The sequence below is a fragment of the Limulus polyphemus genome, unplaced genomic scaffold (assembly GCF_000517525.1).
Source record: "Limulus polyphemus unplaced genomic scaffold, Limulus_polyphemus-2.1.2 Scaffold212, whole genome shotgun sequence".
NCBI lineage: Eukaryota > Metazoa > Arthropoda > Merostomata > Xiphosura > Limulidae > Limulus > Limulus polyphemus.
In genome coordinates this window covers 327075-344132 of record NW_013665822.1, presented here as the reverse complement: position 1 = coordinate 344132, position 17058 = coordinate 327075, and the positions used below count along the sequence as shown (strand labels likewise).

Sequence of the window (17058 nt, the reverse complement as noted above, 5' to 3'; positions counted from 1 at the left end):
GTGGGTTCTTTGTGTAACTTAAATAAACCAACAACAACAACGACCAACCACGAGTAATAACTAATAAAATTAGTTAGTTAATTTTTAAAATTTATATTTATCAAGAAGTGTAAACTTCAACTGTCTTCGTTTATCGTTTTTTCACTTCTTTTTCCTTATATAATGGTATTAACTCTTTTTTTAGTCTTCCCTAAAGTCGCGTCCACTACCATAAATTACGAAAATGGTGTAATATTGCGTTCCTCTAGCGGGTAAACTCGTTCTTGGCGCACAAAGCGTATTTGTAGGCACCTGTTGGAATTTGTATTGACATGTAATGGCATTGCGTTCTTTATAAGCCACAGAAAGGTAAAGAATTAACTAAATATGTTTCCTTGCGTGTTTATGTTACTGAAAAAATCGTTAATAAAGTTAATGTTATAAACGTCGTAGTTTTGTACTCATCCAGAACAATATGCGTTAAACGTCGTTCACTTTTGTACTCATACAAACGTAAAAGTACCACAGTACAATTAGCCAACAGGATTATTGGGTTTCCATGTGAGCTAGCACGCATACACGCACTGACTAACTGAAACACGTCGTTATTTTGGTTACATAGACATACAAGTAGTAAAGAAACAAAGTCAAACGTTTAAACCCACAGTTATTAATTAGATCGAACGTTTCTTAGATAAAGTATATACCGAAAAAAAACAACTAAAAACAGAGGTGTAGTGGTAGCGAGTAAACTTTTATAGCAGTTGCCGAAGTCACTATAGATCCTTGATCCTAAGGGACAGTTTAACTCCAGCTGCAGGTTTACTCGAGTTCAGTAGAAGGGACAGCATCAACAGTTAGTTATCCTATGTCTTCCTCTCAGTGGTAGGTAAAGTGTAAAATATATCTCGGGGAACTTGGAACTGGGTGAAATTGCCTTCAACCGAGCGAAGCAGAAGGTTAAGCTTTATTTCAACGTTTCTTTTGTTACCTAAGGCTCTGTTTTGTTTATTTATTGATTTTTTGCACTGTAACGATTTTAAACATATACAGGATTTCACGAAGGCGTACTAAACAAAGGTTTAAAAAAGAATTACGATTTGTATTTTACTAGAGTCAGATTTATCCAAGTTCATTTTTAAAATGTCTGGTTGAAGAATCCAATAAAAGCAATGACAACATTAATCTTGGTAATATAATTTTATCCTAAGTTTTTATTTACTATACTTGGTCAGAAAATAGAGAGTCTGGTGAAAGGTCCTTAGCCTTGTGGCTTCATGAATCTTCTTAAGTAACTAAGAAAAGCCTATTTATTTCTGGAAATTAGTCGCGAGACGTAATAAGTTGTACTTATCCAGTGTCATCCTGAGAATTTCAGAAGAAGGACAAGCGCGGTCAGCGTGCCGCACTGTGGATCTGAGGGTTTCAGAAGAGTTCCGAACGCGGTCCAGTGGTCAGCGTGCCGCATTGTAGGTCTGGGAGTTTCAGAAAAGGGCGGAGCGTGGTCCTGTTTAAACGTGCCGTACTGTGGGTCTGAGGTTCCGTGGTACGCATTATAGCCAAGAAAAACCCTCCACACTTTAAGGGCCGTGGATGCGTCATAAGAGCGATAGTCAACTCCCACTATACGGTCTTGCATGAATTGATAACTATATAGTGTATCACTTCAAAGTTAAGGACGGCTAGAGTAGATAGACCTCGTGCAAATGAAACAAACAAAAAGCTTCAGAAGAATGTCATGAAATTAGGAATTCTCTATATAAGTTCCAGGATTTCCTCCATATAAATTCCAGGGTTTCTAATCAGTTTGCTTCATCTTTTCTTTCTGAACCATTTCGAAAGTCAACTTGGAATGTATAAACCTAACTGAATTTTTCTACGAAAACCTTATCTGGGTATTTAAATATAGATACTTGTGAAGTAAAACTCCATGAACGACATTAAAGCTAATCCCATGATGTCAATTGCCGAAACAAGTTAAGACTTGTGTAATAAAGGATCAAAATCAAGAACCGAGTTTTCAAGCAAACAAACATTAGATCTACCAGCTGTATAGTGATGGTCAAAGGAATTATTTTCATTTGATAGAAATAATGTTTAACTTCTTTTGGGCTGTACTAATCGATCGTAATTTATTTTCACACTTTTAGGCCTCGAATGGCCTGGTGGTTAGGGCGCTCAACTCGCAATTTGCGGGTTCGAGTCCCCGTCACCAAGCCCCCCCAGTGGCACAGCGGTATGTCTGCGGACTTAGAACGCTAAAAACCGGGTTTTGATACCCGTGTGGGCAGAGAATACATAGCCTATTGTGTAGCTCTGTGCTTAACTTCAAACAAACAAACCCCGTCACCGAACATGCTCGCTCTTTCAGCCGTGGGGGCGTTATCATGTGACGGTCAATCCCACCATTCGTTGATAAAAGTATAGTCCAAGAGTTGGCGGTGGGTAATGTTGACTAGCTTTTTTTTCCTCTAGTCTAGTCTATCACTGTTAACTTAGGGACGGATACAGCGCAGATAACCCTCGATGCTCGAAACACCAACCTACACTTTAAAATAGCGAAGCATGAATAACGTGCGTGTATTAAAATATTACTGACTTGTAATAGCGTTTTGAGTAAGGAGAACTAAAGCTGGGTAGCTTTTAGTGTATACGAAATAGACATGTGGTTACTAAGCAGACAAGAAACTATACGGGATAGTGGGCCTTTCTTGACTAGACTGAAACGATTGTTTTCTTGCGTATCCGTATAAGAATATGCCTATCCTTGTCTTGCTTATATATACATTGTATATATAGATATATATAGATAGATAGATATATAAACAATATATATATATATATAAACACACATATATATATATATATGTCTCATTGGTCCGAGAATGTTTCCGAGTTCGTGCGATACGAACATGGTAAAACTTAACGAACCGTAAAACTAAACTTTATCGCTTTTTTGTGTAATAAAATAACCATAAAATGAGGAAAGTGGAGCAGTGTCAAAAACAAGCTCAATTAAAGTTAATATATATATAAAATGGCTCGTTCATTAATTCAGTGCATGTCACTGATATTTATGGATGTTAACCACCTCTTGCGGACTTACCCATGATGTTGAAAGCTTGAAATTAAAAGAGAACCGTTACACGTCGAGAATCTAGATTACTTTTACACCCACCACGATTCCCGCTCTTTGACATTCATTACTTCCAATCCTATTATGATTCACTATCTTAAATATCCAAGGTGCATTACTTCTACTGTGGTTCATGCTGGGTTACATCAAAGGTTGATATATATAGTTTTCTGGAATACTGATAATATGTGATGAATAATTTTAATCAAAATATTTTTTTCTGTAAATGTTTTGTTGACAGTTAGGACATATATATATGTGTGTGTGTGTGTATGTGTGTGACTTTATTGTTTTCCTATTGACCACACAGTCTATTTCAAGGTTTCTTTAACTGACTAAAGACTTAACATTCCATTCACAGCAAATACTTGTAAAAATTCCAGTTGACCAGTAATTGGTTGGAGGGCCGCTCTGTGGGAAAGTTGACGTTTAATCAACGTTCTCCATAAAATAAGCAAGAAAAGTAAACCCTGTTATCCAGACCATAATAAGACAATGGTGGGCGGCGAGAATCAAGTCCATTTGACATTTGTTTTTCTTTTTTAAAAGTTTAAAACAATTTAGTGCGGAACCACGTTTAGGCGTGTAGTACAGTTTCTATTCCTGAGGTGAAATAACATCTTCATCCCGGATATCATCCCGGATATCAACTACATCCGATGAATTGGGTGAGAAAGGCGGTGTCTTGTGTTGTGAAAGGAATGACCAGTCTCTGGCAGAGGTTAATGGAAATCGCCCACTAATTGTTACCAGCTGCGTATGTCTGTATAGATAGAACATGAAATGAGAGGGGGAGAAGGAAGGAAACGGCGTAGAACTATATGTAGCTTGTTGATAGAAAAAGGTAAAAAGCAGGAGGGGGGGGGTAGGGCTCATACCTTTCTATACATGTCTTCTATCACACCGCAGTAGAGGACAGGACCACCAGGTGGGGTCAGTCAAAACATGCTGACCTCACCTTGTGGCGTGGGAGATTGACTCGAGGACAACAATATGAGCTTGAGTTATGGACATCGTCGGCTACGCAAACCTGTCTTGTTTGCCTTGAACATTTTCTCAGTCCTTTAGAATGTGATTTGGGTGGCGATATTCTTTTTCACTGTAAAGTCAGAGAAACGTTACAGAGAGGTTCGAGGTTATATTCAGCTATTTGATGAAGAGAACATCAGTTAATATATATATGTATATATATATATCAAGTAGTTACACTGCTGACATATTTCATTTCTGGCCTTAAACATGTCACGAAACACGTGGAAACACTAATCCGTCCACCAGCCATAATATATATATGTATATATATATCAAGTAGTTACACTGCTGACATATTTATTTTCTGGCCTTAAACATGTCACGAAACACGTGGAAACACTAATCCGTCCACCAGCCATAGGAAAGATAATACAGGCATTCTTTGTAGGCTTCAGTTACTAAAGATACATTGTGTGCTTCTGTACAACTTCAATGGAGAAATCAATAAAAGTGAAACACACTAACAACATACGAATTGATGTATATGCACTAGTAGACAATCTTATTAATACCGTTGGATACCCTTGATCTATTCCACGTGTGTTTATGTTCTGCTACAGAACGGCATAAGGGCTCATTTGTTTTGTTTTTTATTATAAAACAATGCGTAATACATTACAAATATGTAAATATTTTGAGTGTTCTACACGTCTTTATGTTCATGCGGCGTTTCACTGTGCTACAAGAGCTGTACAGTATCGTGTGTTTCATATCAGATAAGAATTTGTAGTAATAAGAAAAATTGTCAGTTGTAAAATGTTTACCTGAGAAGAACACAAACCATTATTAACTCTGTAATACAGGTGAAAGCACTTTTATAAACAAAGTTTGTGTTGTGACTTTCTATACACGCAGTATCCCATGTTAATTAATTTGAGTCAGTTCTTGATGTCGGGATCGGGTACAGTTTTTCTTAGTTGCAAGACCCAACGAAATAACTATGGGAATAAAAATAATAATTAAATTTTATTTTGGCTTCAACCTGTGCAAATATTTCAGGTTTAAGAGTAAACTGTGCACTTTGTTATAGAAGTATTGCATATTAATACGTCATTGTTATACGTCCAACTTGATAGCTCTGTTTATTTGCTTATTACATCACCTTCTGTTATCAACCTGTAGTATTATAATCATTTGTATTTGCATTCATACAGCCCCCAGCTGGCTCAGCGGCAAATTTGAGGGCTTATAACGCTAAACATAGGGCTTAGGTACCGATGGTGAGTGCAATACAGATAATTCATTTATGTAGCTTTGCGCTTAATAACAAACAAAAAACCTTTTTACCCCGGTGGGTCAGCGGTAAATTTACGGACTTGCAACGCTAAAACTAATGGCTCGATTCTCCGCAATGAACAGTGTAGATAGCCCATTGTATTTGTAGCTCTCCACTTAAAAAACAATAACATCACCAAATTATCAACGTACGTTCGCTCCTGGTGGCTTAGCACGGATAATCCATTGTGTTGCTTTGCACTTAGTAACAAACAAACAAGCGTTTTGCAACTGGAAATTATATTATTTTACTTTTTTAGTGTATTGTAGATTATATTATTTTACGATATATTATACCATGATAAATAAGAGAAAATTCTACAATAGCAATTTAAATGTAAGTGTTTGATAATAATAAGTTCTTAACTCCTATAGTTTCTCCAGAGCAAAAAAATATCAAGTTCTAGATAGTTTATAAAAACTATAATTTTGTATACAACATCTACAGTGTATATTGGCACTTGCCGTTTATGAAATGTCTCCTATATGTGTGTGTGTGTGTGTTGTCTTAGATGTATCTATTTTTATTTGTTGTTACATACTGATGTACAGAAGCAAAGTGTAGGGCGTTTAAAGTATTCTTTAGAACGTGTGCTGAACAATTTGGATGCAACCCTTCTTGCATCCAAATCTAATTAGTTAAAAACAGGGACTTTTCTATTCAGTCGTTCATGGGGACTGCCACCTAACGTCACTTTTTTGACCATTCATGACCAATAATCAGGGTTAGGCAGGACGGGACATATTACCAATGTCTGTCCCCAACCACGATACACAACTCTCCTGATTTGTTAGTTCAGCGTTCTTTCTGTTGAAAACATGTTCTCCAGAGTGTGGCTTCTCCGTATGAACAGTTCCATCCTGGTTCTTTAAATCCCATAGCGTCACTAATTCTGCTGTAAAGAAGAACTGAAAATTTGTCTATGAACAGCTTACAGTGTACGGGAATATCAAATGGTGAAAAAGACAGTCCTAGAAATATATTAGGTATTGGCTTTTCGTGTCTTTAAGGTTTTAAGCCTGGAATATTGGAAGAGACGATGATACTGGAGGTGATCCTATTGCAACTCCTATCTGTAAGGTGGAATTGTTTACCAATCCCAGATGCACTCCTCAGTTAACTTCTTAACACTAGCTTTGATCAGAACAATAACAATGGCTTAAGCTGTTTGAAAAAGAAGTTAATTGCAAAGTTTTTGAGCTGTATGATAAACATACCAGAGTTTACGGCGCAAGGATGTGTATATGTGAACAAAGTACAGTTATTTCTAAGATAGCATAAATCTCGTTCTCTACTTGTGGCGTTTCCATAAATACCTGCGACAGAAATCAGAAAGTTCTGTTTTGTTTTCATTTCTAAATGCCCCTTTCCACTTTGCTTCTCGTCACCAGTCCTTTTGATAAAAATGCCATATAAGGACGATTCTGTTACTTGCTCGAAGCAGCACCTCAATGTGTTAAAAAACACCATTAAGTTACTGCACATTTTTGAATTGTTTGGGCTATTCTTGGGGCAGAGTATGTAAGATTGCTGCCCCATCCAAGATGATGGCGTCGACTGTTGGCACTCTTCTCTATGTTCAGTGCATGCTTACACCTACACCATCAGTTTCCAGATGGAAACCTTTAGGTGAGTTTTGAGAAGAAGAACAAGAAAAATTGGTTAAATATAAAATACTAAATTTATTTACCTATCTATCTATGTGAAGATTCTGTAAATTCAATTCAGTTTGAAGATGAAATGAAGATATGTTATTTTGTCGATTGCAAATTATATGTAATATACAAATATATATCATTTCTTAACATTAGCCCACAGCAGAGAATACGGCCAATCCATTAAAGCACTAGGCTTCTACGTCACAGATTATCTTTTCAATCTTACCTATGGTGAGAAAGAAAAGAAATCTGTACCATATATAAGTAATCATATATATCATTCCTGTTTGAATACAAATTGAGGAAATAATGGCTTTTGTAACATCCATGTAGATTACAAGTACAAAAACCGTGAAACATAAACGACATAAAAAAGTACGGTACAAACTACACTATAGGAAGAATGAAATACACTTTAGTACATAATGAAATACTTCGCTATGGTGTTAATTACACATAGAAAAAAAACGACATATCAAGGTTTATTTCTGGGCTAATTGTTTATCCCTTTATCACAAAATACACAATTTATCACCTAAACAGTTAATCTAAAGAAAGTCCAACTGATTTTTAAAAAGGCTTAGCTCACTTGGTTTTCCCTCTGGCGCAGAGTATACTAACTGTTATATTATAGTAAACTAATTATGACATCTTTTGGCATGACGTTACGTATACGAGAAGGATACAACTACTTGGTTCTTAACTCACAGAATAAAACACTGGGTTTCGTAGCAGTGTCAGAAGCAAGAGCGTTTGAATAGCCGTTTTTAGTAAAAGAAAGGTTGTTCACATTTTGAGATTTTATTCTTATCGTCATCTTTAGAAAACGGATAATTTGAATGCCACTAAAATTATGATTTTAGTTTGCACTTTTTTGTTGTTATAAGGATGGGAGGAGTCTATGGTGGTGATATCTCATTCATATAATGTTTTCAATCTGTTTTCTGTCTCTGCAAGTTTGTTCTGTAACATTGTTAAAACAGTATATCCTTAGCGTCCTAATATCATACTTTATGCATTTCTTATTATTTTTTATCAATATTTTATTATTAGATTTGTCAATGAGTAACTTATTAATACGTCAAGATTTTATAATTTTGCTTACTAATTTATAGCTTCTTGTATAGTCCTTTTCTCTGTGTGTGTCACCAATACGATTTAAAAATGTGTTTTTATTTCCTTTCACGTCTGTGTTATTTGGCAGCAATACCTATGTGATGACGCAGCAATAGGGCAATGCACGCGCTATAGGTGTAACTCCTGATTGGTGAAGCTCTTAAGTCCCCTTTGGATGGAAATAAAGCAATGTAATTATAATCCTTGGTATTTCGGATTACCAAATTATTTTCCAGATCTTTTTGCTATTTCAGGTGACGAAAAATGTAAGATATCACTTTGTCTCTACGTATTGAATTAATAACGGGTTAAGAAATTCATACAAAACTTCGAATCTTCCATAGTGCTGTTAAAAGCTAAAGTGCTAAACAGATAACACCAAAATTTGCCTGGCATTGAGTCAACCAGGTGTAAGATGAGGTGGTAAACAGATAACACTGAAATCTGCCTGGCATTGGGTCGATGAGGTATAAACTGAGGTGGTAAACAGGTAACATTAAACGCAATTACCATTGTGTCAAACATCTAGAAAACTAAGATGATGATCGAAATTCATGCATAAATATATGAATATCGAACTTGTGTCGCTGTGACCAATGTCGTAACTAATGTTGTAATGGGTTACTCATGTGGCGTTAATCCAAACCGTTAAAACACTGACGTAGTGACCAGTTTGACGTGTTCTTGTTTGACACTCTCGAAAGTATTACATGGATATATGAATAACAAAACTTGCGAGGTAAAAATAGCCCTGTCTGATTATACTATCTTCATATTTCTGTGCTTAAAACAACGTAGAAAATAAATTTATTCTTGACGTGTTAGCATCCTGTTCAATAAGATGAAACATCAGTTTAACAGATATCAGTACTTGTAAACAGTGGGCAATGTTTTGATTATTTTTAGTACAGAGAAAAGAAAAGTATATATTACACCAGCAACTTAACTACTCTGATATGGATAAAACTTACCCGGTAAAGGTCCCTTTTAGACATATGAATCACAAAATTATAGCACACCCGGTAAAGGTCCGTTTCGAACATATGAATCACAACATTATAGAAACTTCTACTGTGATATAGATAAAACACACCCGGTAAATGACCCTTTTAGACATATGAATCACAACATTATAGAAACTTCTACTGTGATATGAATGAAACACAGCCGGTAAAGGTCCCTTTTAGACATATGAATCACAAAATTATAGCACACCCGGTAAAGGTCCGTTTCGAACATATGAATCACAACATTATAGAAACTTCTACTGTGATATGGATAAAACACACCCGGTAAAGGTCCCTTTTAGACATATGAATCACAACATTATAGAAACTTCTACTATTATATGGATAAAACACATCCCGGTAAAAGTAAGTCCCTTTTAAACTTATGAATCACAACATTATAGAAACTTCTACTGTGATATGAATGAAACACACCCGGTAAAGGTCACTTTTAGACATATGAATCACATCATTATGGAAACTTCTACTGTGATATAGATATAACACACCCGGTAAAGGACCCTTTTAAACATATGAATCACAACATAATAGAAACTTCTACTATTATATGGATAAAACACATCCCGGTAAAAGTAAGTCCCTTTTAAACTTATGAATCACAACATAATAGAAACTTCTACTGTGATATGAATGAAACACACCCGGTAAAGGTCCCTTTTAAACTTATGAATCACAACATAATAGAAACTTCTACTCTTATATGGATAAAACACACCTGGTAAAGGACCCTTTGAAACGGTATGGAAACTTCGGTGGGAAAGAGTGACACCTAGAAAATCATAATCGGTATGTGTTGACTACTGACTTATTCCGGTAAGTATATGTACGGGAAGTTCCCTTACAACAACGTCTGACATCTGCTCTTCCGGTTGTGCGGGTGCCTTATGATATTATAACATAGTTATTTTTTAAAGGTATATACAGCTTTGCAGGAAAAATTACGTTTTACGTATGTATAACTTTGACGTACGATCTAAACTAGTTATTTGTTTCAACTGAAGGAAGTTGACACATAATAAAAAGTAAAATACCTGATGTCTAATTTCATCAAGTAAGTATCTTATAAGACCAGGCGTGGCCCAAGTGACTAATGTGTCGGGCTGTCATTATCGAGTATTTGTGGCCCGCATCTCTCTGCCGCCAAAGCGCAGTTTGGAGACGTTGGAACGCTATAAGAGTGACAGTCAGCTGTCGACTGTTCGGTCATGTAACAGTAGCTCAAGAGTTGTGATGGGCGATGTTGACTAGCTGCCTTCCTTTCAGTCTAGTTCACAATTAGAGAAGTCTATGTGTGACCATGCATGAAAATTCTGAAACAAACAAAAGTATTTGATATTCAGTAAAGTTATAATAAATCAGTGAAGTTTGATGTCGTTTGATTCAAGTCATTATCGATAAAAGTTACTTGTGTTTTAGTCCTGATTTCTTTTGCATTGCATTGAAACGTATTCGTTATACATGAGTCAATCATGCACGAACGTATCAATCAACATACATTTTATAAATGTATACTTGTGTTTTTTCTCCTCTGTGTTTTAGCTGGAAATCTTAAGTATGTACGACGATTTTGAGTCATCAATTTTCATGTAACTTTGGTTTTTATTAACTTTCAAGATTGTGTGAATCGCAGTAAGAAACCATGTTCAATAGATAAATGAAATGAGACTGAATTTCAGATGATTATGCTGACTTGATCCAATTCACATTTTAAAATATTATCTTCCTCTACTTTCTCAAGCCGTCAATATATTCAACAGATTTGTCTTATTATAAATCCAGCAAGTATCATAAACAATCCATAAAGATTTCAGACCAAAATTAATATAAAATAATAGATACAGAAAAGTAAGAAATCTCTCAACACTGACTATTCGCTTTATCCCAGCTTCGGTCTTATTATAAATCCAGCAAGTATCATAAACAACCCATAAAGATTTCAGACCAAAATTAATATAAAATAATTGATACAGAAAAGTAAGAAACCTCTCAACACTGACTATTCGCTTTATCCCAGCTTCGCGGGTGTTTATTTCACGTAAGAAACTTTCAAATCAGGTGTAAAATTGTAAGACTTGTTTATAGCTGTACTGAAAAACTACCCGATGCCACAGCTCGCGGTGGAATTAACAATAAAAAACGCCAACATTCGTTATTTTTACCTCGTTGCTTTATATATATCTAAAATTCGAATATTTCAATTGTTATTGTACACTTAGATAAGGCTCAACGATGTATTGCCTTTTTGCTTTTCTCTAAGTTTTTTTTTTTTAATTTTGGTCTTGGTCTAGCCTGATGTAAGAGATGCTAAGGGAGAAAAAATATTAAAGCACACACAAAAAAACAAAACAATGCAAGTTATACAAAACTTTTGGGCTGCAAATACTATCAAAAGTTAATTGGTTCTTATGTTCTCGTCAACAGTTCGTAAGTTAACTCCTTGTAACACTAAGATGAGAAAGAAAGAGATATAACAGTTCACCCGCTAACACGTGTTAGGAGAAATGTGTCACAATGAGTATTAAAAAACACACATAGAAAACCGTATGATATATTCTTAACTACAATTATGTGTATGAAATCTTCTGATTCCTTTCCTTTTAATTTTAAAGTATCCAGTTTGAAATACGATATGAATGTTGAGTTGTTGTTTTTTTTTCTGGAGAAACCTTAATGTGAATGCAATTCTACAATATTTAAAAGTGTAAAATCGATGATATAGTATGTCCATGCATGCCAATTTGTGGGAGAAGGTTTGGTGGGTTCATTTAGAAACGGAAATGACGTAAGGCTAGGTAACTTACAAGATCCTGGAACCCAGGCTGTGAGACGTCATAGCGGAAGAGAGAGTAGTTGTTGAACGAGGTAAGAGTTAGCAGACAGTTGAAACTAGGGTTAGTTCGTTGCGAGTCAGGCTGTCGTGTTGTGCACGATTTGAGGTCGATGTTTGAGTGAACGAGGAATAACATGTGCTGAGTGCAGGAAAGTTTCGTCAGTGATGGGTAAGTCCGCGGTGTTTCCCGTGACTAGCACTTTTATCTTACAAATAGAACATTTGGAACTGCGCGTCTGTGTATATTTATATTATACACATAACCATAGCATTTGTATTTATATTTAATTTTATATAAGGGATAACATTTTTCTTTAAATGAGATTAAATGCGAGTGTTTTCTGAGTAGGACAAATCATGTTTCGAAACAACTCTCAGTGATTAGCTTCCATGTCTAATTTGTATAGCGAGAAGAAACACTCGTGAGGTGATTTGTGGGAGGAAAGCTAAAGAAAGAGACAACACAATAATTTGAAACATGTCGTAACATGAATTCCGCGAACTGATCAGGGTAATATGCTTTAGTTCTGTTATTACATTTATTACGATTAACATTTGTAAACATGCAGTGGGAAATTTTAAAAAAGTTTGATAAAAGTAATAAATTAAATATGGATCAGCCATTTAAAGTATAATGCTAAAACTTATAAGGTAGTTTTTGCTTAGTCACGCAACTTCGATTAAGATACTGCTGTACTGGAAGAGTAATGATGAAGATCGTGTTAACGTTTTAACTTACATAATTATTTTCTTAGTTATTGAACCAAACATTTGAGATGAAACATTTATTTACCGGTATAACAAAATAAGTATTATTTCATTTTAAAGCGTTGTTTATATAATGGATCTCTTATCGGTTAGCCAGTGTAGTATATTATTGTATATAGTCTTCAGGTCGACTCTGCGATTTTCAAATAAAAAGCTCCAAGCGGCTCAGCGGTGAGTTTATAATGTTTGTAATAAAGCAAAGTCACATTGAGCTATCTGCTATGTCCAACGCGGGTAATCAAACACCGAATTTTAGCATTGTAAGTACGTAAACTTACCGCTGTCCCATTGGGGGATCTCAGCGGTAAGTGTGAAGGCTCATAACGTAAAACATATCCATGGTGGGCACAGCACAGATAGCCTATTATATAGCTTTGTGCTCAAACAAACAAAAAGTCGAAGAGGGAAAACAGAATGTTGTTTTGTAAATTGTGTGTTTTTGAGCGTTAGAAACATTGTGTGAAACAATTTCTAAACTTGGCATATTTATTACTATTTAATCTCTGAGTTCAGTAAAATTATAAAATCAACTTAACTAAAGATATGCTATCAAAGTATACTTTAAATATAACATTTTTCCTTGAAAAGCAGCCATTAATTATATTTGCTGTATATAGCAAACTTCATTCGTTTATTGACGTGTGCACAATCACTGAGCGTCCATCAAGTGTTGTAAGTCTATCTTCGAAATATCTTAACGCAAAAGCAAGATATTTGTGAGGTAGTTGTAGTAAAAATCACACGTTTTTGACCGGGAAAGAGTTTTACAAAACAATCATCAGATATCGTAAGAAGACTTCTAACTTGCTGCACAGGTTTCCGTTTACAACTAAAATTTCCCTAGATCAAGTATGTTATAGGTATCTCAAGGTTAGTGTAGACTATAGTACAACACACCAGAAAGTCATTGAATAAATAAGGTTCAGAGAGTTATAAATTTGGATAATTTAACTAAGCGGAATAAATGAGTTAAAACTGGTGATCTTCTGGAAATTTCTAAAATATTACGATTATCCTGTAAAGTGGAACATAAAGCAAATTCAGTAAATTAAGCAATGAAATGAAACTTATATTGTATTAAAGTCCAGTCAGTAGGTGGAGGAACAGAAGGACAGGTAGGTCAGCCTATTGACAATTTTAAGAGTGCCATACACTACAAGTCTGCGTTTTACCGTATATATTTTTCGAATTTCTCGATTTATAGTTTATAAATGTCACATTTTCTGAGGGTTCTACCCGCTGATCCTCATAGGATTACCATGTTCAGTTCTCGCATTCACTTTAGTTCCTCCAAATGGTCCAGTCAGAACTACATTAGTTAATTAAACAGCGATATAAACTTACATTATTGGTGTGTACTTCAAGTAATCCAACACTAGTCGCATGATGCTATTTACAAACGTTGTTTTTACACATTCTAAAGCATAATGGAAAATATCTCGACGAACTCGGTCATTATGGTCATCTGCATTTCCCCATTTGGCTTGATATATATATATATATATATATATATGAAAGAGGAATACGAGCTATGAATATATTACTAAATCTGACATTTTACCGTTCTGCTAATTCTGCTAATGAGCGGCAGTTAGCATCACCAGTTGTTGATATGGTCATGATATTATAGCATTAAGCGCATTTGGCAAACAGTCGTTACGATATAACTGTCTGCATACAAACTATAAAATGGAATTTTGACTTGTACCTCGATCCTAAGAACTTCTCGGAGGACAATAAGTGGAGGATTATTTTGAGACTCGGCATTATTCTTAGCAAACATAGGTATTACCAAAGAAACGTCAAGTGAACTTATATGTTTGATGGGTTTTGCACAAACTTCAGAAAGGGTTATCTGCGCTAGAGTAAGGCAGCTAGTCAATACCAACCAACACCAACTCTGTTGTCAATCCAGATAATGGTATTTGACCCTCACTTATACAACGGATTGACGGTTCCAAAGTGCGGAGCTTTTTTTTTGCGGTAACTGGACACGAACCACGGATTATCAGCTCCACAGTCTGACATATTAACCACTGAGCCGTACTCGGGCCAATTCAAGAGAAAGCACAGAACTGTAAAAACTCCTGATCTCTGAGGAACAGAGGTATCTTTTGGAAGTTGGTTTCGTGTTCCCACTTTAGATTTATGGGTGCATTATAAGTGGTGGGTGTTGTTGACTAGTTGCCTTCCTTCCAGTCCATCATAAAAACATTATTGAGAGTTATGCGTAGGTTCTTTGTATGGATTTGCGCGATAATCACGAGAATTGCATAACGTTAACTCTATGACTACCTTGCACTACTTTACACTCTGTGGAACTCGTCAGCTGTGTTAAAATTGATTTTTTTTGTGATTTTATACATACTTTAGTATAAGGCAGACATTAGAGAATTTATAAATATTAGTGCTTATGTGATGATAACACATAGAGATTACAGAAAAGGGCCGTGCGGTATTTTGATATATACAGATTGTAGTAGTGTGTTTCATCGTTGCATTAGTCCAGAGTTGCACCCTACGCTAAGGTGAGACGAAAGGAGTCGTGAGCTCATCCCCTCCCCCAACATAGACCAAAACCACCGTACAGATAATCAGTTGTATGAAAATAAAGTTTCTGTTTCTTGACTTAATGTTACCTTAATAAACACTTTATTTGTATATTTAATTATAACAAATAGAATACAAAGTGTCGGGAACTAGTTTGGTTATTTTGAAACACGCGGAGAGTTAGATTGTAACATCCTGTTCGAAATATTGGCTTAGTTGGTTCTAAGAGCCACCGACAGCTTGAAAACTTGATGTTTATAAGGCAAGTCAAAAATAGGTACAAAGTTTTGTTTGACTAAAAATACACGATGGCCAGCAATCTAATTGTCCAGAAACGTACAAATACCGTGATTTAGGTGAATGTAAAACATACACAATGTATATATTTGTGAAATTATAAAATAGACGAAGGTTTAGTAATTATATATAGAAATAATCTGGAAACAGCGATTCTCCGCAGAACATCTTTGGAAGTTAGTGATGATGTTACATTTTTCGTTCTTTGCGGAGGTCGAAGTTCAGCTTACCTGTCAGAGTATCATTGTTGAAAGATAAATTACAGTTTTACGACGAGTGTGGGTGGTAGGTGAGGAAGTAGACTGGGCGGCAGATTCAAATGTTAAAGTACGTTGAAAGAAGACCCCAGGTCTACGAAGACCTAAAGCCCGATGCCGAAACGAGGCAAATGAGAGAAAGGTCTCCACTAACTCCTGACCCTCCCAGGTCGCTCAAACACAAACTTAAACCTGATCAAGAAGAAGAAGCGCTCTGTACAAGAACGAACTTGGTTCCTAGGCTTACGACAGCGCAGGAGGCGACGCTTTGTAATACCACCAAGCCACGCCCTTATGACTCTATTTTAACATGGTAGCCACGTGATCCGGGGGTATTGGCTGTGGTAGTGAGGGGTTCATGGAATTATATACAATTTATTAATCAGTTCTAAGTGAAATACTTATCTGATTTCTGTTCTTTGGAATTTGCTATAACAACGGAAAAGAGAATCATACTTTATACTGTTTTTCTCAATGCTTGGATCGTATTCTAATGCCTCACTGAAAAGCGCTTAATCTCATTCTTATTTGATATATATATCGGTAAATTTTTCTAAAAGTATTAGGCAAAATAGCTTTATGCCAAATCGCTTGTAGATCCATCAGTTTGATGGTTAAATGATATCTAATAACGTACGAATTACACAAAAAGTTAAAAAAAAATTATCTTCAATACTACAGTTAATCCCACCAACTATTACTTGCCCCCCTCTGTATTTTATATAGAAAATTAATGACTTCACTCAATTGTTTAATCAGTATTTTATACTGAATGTGGTAACACAGAAAACTGTTAAATTATCCAATCTGGTACAGTATGTGTACCCCACCGTAGTGAAAAGTATAACACAATATTGGTAATCTGAGGATTAAGATGATTTTATTTATATAAGTCACTAATTCATAGGCATAACATTTATTAATATTTGAATACTTAGGCCGATAGATTTCATTGCGTCTTGGTTTCAGTGTCATCTTGCCTATTTGGGACAAGAACTCCATTCTTTGAAGCTCTACGAATCGTTTCACTCTTTCCACACACAAAAAAGTCTAATTCAATTTTGTTACGAAGTTCTTTTGATCAACAATATAAGCAGGCAATTTTATATCACTAACATTTGTATGCAAATC

The 17058-nt window shown here is 35.5% G+C and overlaps 1 protein-coding gene across 2 annotated transcripts in view; it reads left to right on the top strand.

Annotated features, from left to right (window-relative positions):
* Window positions 1-17058, top strand: part of LOC106478441 (protein rhomboid-like) — an 85726-nt gene that overhangs the window by 44004 nt on the left and 24664 nt on the right. The window contains exon 1 of one of the 2 annotated variants that reach the window (XM_022382043.1): window positions 12112-12224. The exons of the other annotated variant lie outside the window; for it this stretch is intronic. The gene's annotated coding sequence lies outside the window, so the exon portion shown is untranslated. Of the gene's footprint in view, window positions 1-12111; window positions 12225-17058 lie in introns of those variants that run through there. 2 annotated transcript variants of the gene reach the window in all.